Below are 6,000 nucleotides of genomic sequence, written 5' to 3' on the forward strand. Positions count from 1 at the left end.
GGATGTGGTGTAACGGATACAACAGCCAACCTTGCAGCTGGGGCACTGGTTTTGAGTTTCAACATCCTGTGATTCTAGGCAAATCACTGTAATCTCCCTGTGTCTGTAAATTGATGTGCCCATCAGTGATACAACTGGTGCTCATGTGAAGTTCTCTGATACTTTGGTTGAGTTCAGGTTAATTTAAACTGTTAAACCTGTCTCAGGCTTGCCACAGCATTATCAGTTTTTGTAGTTTTACTACCACCTTGACATGTCATTTAAAACCCTTAGCCAAGCCTTAAACTCGCCGTTTATTACATGTGTCATCTCTAAGGTAGGCTGTAGGTAGCCCATAGGGCTGCGAATAAAAGAATGAACATGTTCTTTTACATTTTACATGTCCTATTAGTGAAAATCTCCTAAACTAAAGTGTTCACTACTTTCAGGCCTGCTCTTCTCCCAGGTTAACATTGGGCATTCCTTACATTAAACAAGGTATAACTTTTCATTGGGAGTAGGTAATCATATTTGCTAACTATACAATTGTAATGATAAACTCTCTTTAACGCTAAAGTCAGATTTTTCATTACAATTTTGAAAATAGCACCTTTAGAAAGTTTATTTGAGCAACTTACTAAAACTGAAATTATTAAGTTAACACTTTAGACTCAAGGTCAAGGAAATGAATACTCAGGGCATGTGTATTTAGTCACAGTAATTCAGAAGCTCAAAATATATTTTAAAATGAGTGCATGCTTTAGAAAGGCAGCTAGTGAATGTTATTTTCTGCCTTCCTATGTTATTACACCTTTCATATCCCATTGTCATTTTGCCTGTCCCAAAAAGTACCAGGTGAAAATGGGCCCTTGGTGCTCAGACAGACAGATGTAAACAGCTCAGTGAGGGCACAGCTGCAGTGTTTCAGATTGTTTTTCCACTGACTTCATAACATTTATTTAACTATGAGCACACACCAAAGGCTGCTGAAACATAAATAATCATATCAAGTGGCCTCACTCCTACCCATGGATTTGGTAAAAGGTGTTTGCACCAAACACTGCCTTAGGGACCACCAAGGACGTGTGTTCATGTGAATCACAAATGTTTTGTTCTCCAGCCCTTAAGATTAAAAAAATAAATCTCAGAGTTTAATTCCAGTCTGTGTCTGGGGAAAGGGACCTCTGCACAAGACCAGGAGAGAGTGAAAGAAAATAGGCTAAAGGTTCAATGAAAAATGTTTTGTAAGTTCCCTCAAGCCTGTCTATTCCTGCAACGTTCTAGAGAGAATAGCACCCCTAGGTGGCAGCAGCTGCTCTGAGGCTTATGGGATGAACATGTTTGTGGGATTCTTTTCTGAATATTTCTGTACATTTCTGAAGAACAATATTGTTGTTATTGCTTCAGGATCAGTGGTACTACAGCTGAGCCCCACACACCTCAAGGCTACATTTAGTACTCTGTCCCCTACTCTCACCTCCACTGACCTTGTCTATAAGAGCAGCTCATGGGTTTACATTCAGAGAGCTGCCTCAGGACCTCCCTTCAAGGTCACTCAGGAGTGGACCCCAGGAAGAGAAAGAGAAGTCTTGGACCAGAAAAAAGAGTGCGGAAGGAGCCCATATCTTTAATACTGTAAGAAACTTAATCTTCAATGTTTGAGGACAGAACACACAGTGCTGCAGAAACAAAGTCTTTGGTGTTTGAAAACAGAACACACAACAAGGAAAGAGACATTTCACGGCTGTGATTTCTCAAGGTAAGCTGATAATTGGAGTTTTATAAATGTTTTGCTTCATTTTTGCTTCTATTAGTGACAGGCTTGACAGTGTAGTGTTCTCAACACCTTCATTTGTAAATGTAACAGTCTGTTTAGGCTTTGAAGTTGGAGGCCAGAGTCTCACAGGATGACCCTTCATAGACTTAGTGCCCTCTGGCCCAGCTGTAGTTAGTCCAGTTAAATAGTGAGGTGTGTGCCCAGGACTGAATCGCTGACAGGCTGTGAGGGCAGGAGGCGTCAGGAGGCTGTGAGGACTGTAGAAAGTGGCTGTGAGGGGAGACAGTACAAGGAGGCTGTGAGGGTAGGCTGTGGATGGAGGTTGTGAGGGCAGGCTGTGGAAAAAGTCTGTGAGTGCAGGCTGTGGCAGGGGGCTCTGAGGGCAAGTCTAGAGGATATGAGGGCAGACTGTAGAATGAGGCTAAGGGGGCAGGCTGTGGAAGGAAGCTGTGAGAGCAGGCTGTGGAAGGAGACTGTGAGGGCAGACCTGAAGGCTGTGAGGTGAGGCTGTGGAAGGAGGCTGTGAGAGCAGGCCTGAAGGCTGTGAGGTGAGGCTGCAGGAGGAGGCTGTGAGAGCAGGCTGCAGAAAAAGGCATTGAGGGCAGGGTGTGGCAGGAGGCTGTGAGGGAAGGATGTGGAAGGATGCTGTGAGGGCAGGCTCTGTGAGGGCAGGGTGTGGCAGGAGGCTGTGAGGGAAGGATGTGGAAGCAGTGTGTTAGGGCAGGCTCTGTGAGGAAGTTGTTAGGGCAGGCAGTGGAAGAGGGCAGGCAGTGGAAGAAGGCTGCGTGGGCAGAATGTGGAAGGAGTCTGTGAGGGCAGGCAGTGAAAGAAGGCTGGGAGACAGGCGTTGTCAGGAGGCTGTGAGGGCTATGGAAAGAGGCTGTGAGGGGAGACAGTTGCAGGAGACTCTGAGGGCAAGTGATGCAAGGAGGCTATGAGGGCAGGCGGTGGAAGTAGGCTGTGAGGGCAGGCTGTAGAAGGAGGCTATGAACAGACACAGTGGCAGGAGACTGTTGAATGCAGGCAGTGCAAGGAGCTGTCCGGGTTGGCAGTGGAAGGAGGCTGTTAGGACAGGTGGTGCAAGGAGTCTGCGAGGGTAGGCTGTGAGGGCATGCTATACCAGGAGAGTGTGAGGGCAGGCTGTGAAAGGCAGCTGTGAGGGTAGGCTGCGGAAGGAGGATGTGAGATTAGGCAGTAGAAATTGGCTGTGAGGGAGGTTGTGGAAGGAGGGTGTGAGGGCAACACTGGAGATTGTGAGGCCAGGCTGTGGAAGGAGTCAGAGAGTGCAAGCTGTGGCAGGGGGCTGTGAGTGCAGGCTGTCAGAGGAGGTTGTGAGGTCAACCTTTGGAAGGAGGCTACAAGGACAGGCACTGGAAGGAGGCTTTGAGGGCCGGCTGTGGAAGGAGACTGTGAGGGTAGGCTGTGAAAGGAGGCTGAGAAGCCAGGCTGTGGCAGGAGGCTGTGAGGGCAGGAAGTGGAAAAAGACTGTAAGGGGAGATATTGGATGGAGGCTGTGAGGGCAGTCTGTGTAAGGAGGTTATGAGGGAAGGCTGTGGAAGGGGGCCAAGAGGAGAGCCAGTGGAAGGAAACTGTGAGGGCAGGCTGTCAGAGAAGGCTGTGAGGGCAGGCTGTCAGAAGAGACTTTGAGGGCAGGCTTTGAAAGGAGGCTACAAAGACAGGCTCTGGAAGGAGGTCTTGAGGGCAGGCTGCAGCAGAAGGCTCTGGGACAGGCTGGGACAGAAGGCTGTGAGGGCAGTCTGTGAATGGAGGAGGTGAGGGCAGGTTATGGAAAGAGACTTTGAGGGGAGGCTGTGGGAGGAGGCTGTGAACAGAGACAGTGGCAGGAGACTGTTGAATGCAGGCAGTGGAAGGAGGCTGAGAGGGCAGGCAGTGCAAGGAGCTGTCCGGGCCGGCAGTGGAAGGAGGCTGAGAGGACAGGTGGTGCAAGGAGTCTGCGAGGGTAGGCTGTAAGGGCACGCTAAACAAGGAGATTGTGAGGGCAGGCTGTGAAAGGCAGCTTTGAGAGTAGGCTGCGGAAGGAGGATGTGAGATTAGGAAGTATAAATTGGCTGTGAGTGCAGGCTGTCAGAGGAGGTTGTGAGGGCAACCGTTGGAAAGAGGCTACAAGGACAGGCACTGGAAGGAGACTGTGAGGGTAGGCTTTGAAATGAGGCTGTGAGGGCAGGCTGTGAAGGTAAGCTGTGGCAGGAGGCAGTGAATCCAGGCTGTGGAATGAGGCTGCTCAGGGGAGGCTGTGGCAGGAGCCTGTGAGGCCAGCCAGTAGAAGGATTCTGTGAGGTGAGATGCTGGAAGCAGGCTGTGAGGGAGGTTGCGGAAGGAGGGTGTGAGGGCAGTTGTTGAAGGAGGCTGAAAGGGCACCACTGGAGATTGTGAGGCGAGGTTGTGGAAGGATTCTGTGAGGTGAGATGCTGGAAGCAGGCTGTGAGGGCAGTTCTGGAGGTGAGGCACCTTCATTCCAGGGTCTGGCTCCAGCCGAGAGTGATCTAAAGTGGTCTCTTCCCAGAACATCATTACTGAGTCACTGCCTGTGTGAAGAGTGCCAGGCCACCAGCGTGCCCAGGGTGCCTGAGCACCAGACCATCAGTGTACCTTGCTACCACAGTGACAGGGTGCCTGGGTACCAGTCCACCCAGTGCCAAGGTTCCTGAGTACTAGGGTCCCAGAATGCCAGGCCACCAAAGTACCAGGCCAGCAGACCACCAGGGTGCCAGAGTATCATAATACCACAGAATAGAGAGTGAACAGGTAGGGACAACTGAGGAAGAACATAGGAAGAGAGCAGAGACAACATGGAGAATAGAGAGGAGGATCAACAAACAGATATGAGATGAAGAACAGAGTGAGAAGAGAGGGGAGGAGTGGGAGCACACCAAGAACACAGAGCAAGAATAGAGAACAAACAGAGAACACAAGATAAACAGAGAAGAAATGAGGATCATGAAAGAACAGAGAGATCATTGATAAGAATTGAACAGAGTGGGAGTGACAAGAAAAGAGTGAGAACATTGATAAAACACAGAGAGAACAGAGAACTCCTAACACATGGTCATTACTGAAATATCTAATGGCACCCAAGATCGCTTACCTTCGGAGCCCAGGTACAGGCGCTGAGATCTCTTAGATTCAGGGCAGTGGTAGAGACTCCGAGATGTATTTCCTTCGGAGCCCAGGTACAGACTATGACATCCCTTACCTTTGGGACCCAAGTACAGAATCTAAGATCTGTTGTTTGCGGTGTAAAGGTAACTGTGTTTCCTTGGTCAGGCATCTTACAGACTCTCAGATCTCCTACCTTCAGAGCCCAGGTACAGTCTCTGAGATCTCTCACCATCAGGGCCAGGTAAAGACTCTTAGATCTGATATTTGTGGGGTACAGGTGCATGGGTTTCTTCAGTCAGGCATCTTATGGACTGCGATCTCTAACCTTCGTAACACAGGTACAGACTCAAAGGTCTCTTACCTTTGGGACCCAGTTCCAGACTTTAAGATTTGTTATTTGTAGGGGAAAAGCTACATGGGTTTCTTTGGCCGGGCATCTTACAGACTCTGAGATCTCTTATTTTCGGGGTTCAGATACATGGGTTTCTTTGATGAGGTGCATGGAAACAAGATATTACTTTTACTAACAGTGCCTGGGATCAGAGACTCAGAGCTCTAATATTTTGCTTCATAATTACATATTTTCCAACGCAAATCCTCGAACACCTCACTGAAGGAGGCTTGTGCAAGAAATCCCATGTACTCCTCGACTACACATAGACGACACCCTGAAGACAGCCAGCTACAATGTGTGCCAAAGATCTGCAATCAATACCTAGTGACATGTATTCACATTTGCACCTTTGGGACAGACCGGAGGATGGAAGTGAGGACATAAAATGTGGGCTCCCAAAGAAGTGGTTCCATTGGACCCTTGGTAACAGATCTGCATGTAGAATCCCAAACACCACCTCTTTCAGATTCATCATGCTGCTTTTCATTTTATTTTCAAAGGTGCTTCAATGCGCTGCCGGAGACGTTTCCAAACACACACCCAGCTGTAGCCTCCGAACCAGGACGCAGCCGAGCATGTACAAGGCTGGAGACCTCATGATTGGGGCGGTCATGCAGCGTCATTTGCATAACCTCCAATACTGGACAGGTTTCAGTGAGTTGAAAGATCCATGGAAATGCCACTGGTGAGTAGTGAGAGTCCTCCACAAGTGCGCAGTCTCTGCAGTCAT

Source organism: Lissotriton helveticus, chromosome 4_1 (genome assembly GCF_964261635.1).
Source record: "Lissotriton helveticus chromosome 4_1, aLisHel1.1, whole genome shotgun sequence".
Lineage (NCBI taxonomy): Eukaryota > Metazoa > Chordata > Amphibia > Caudata > Salamandridae > Lissotriton > Lissotriton helveticus.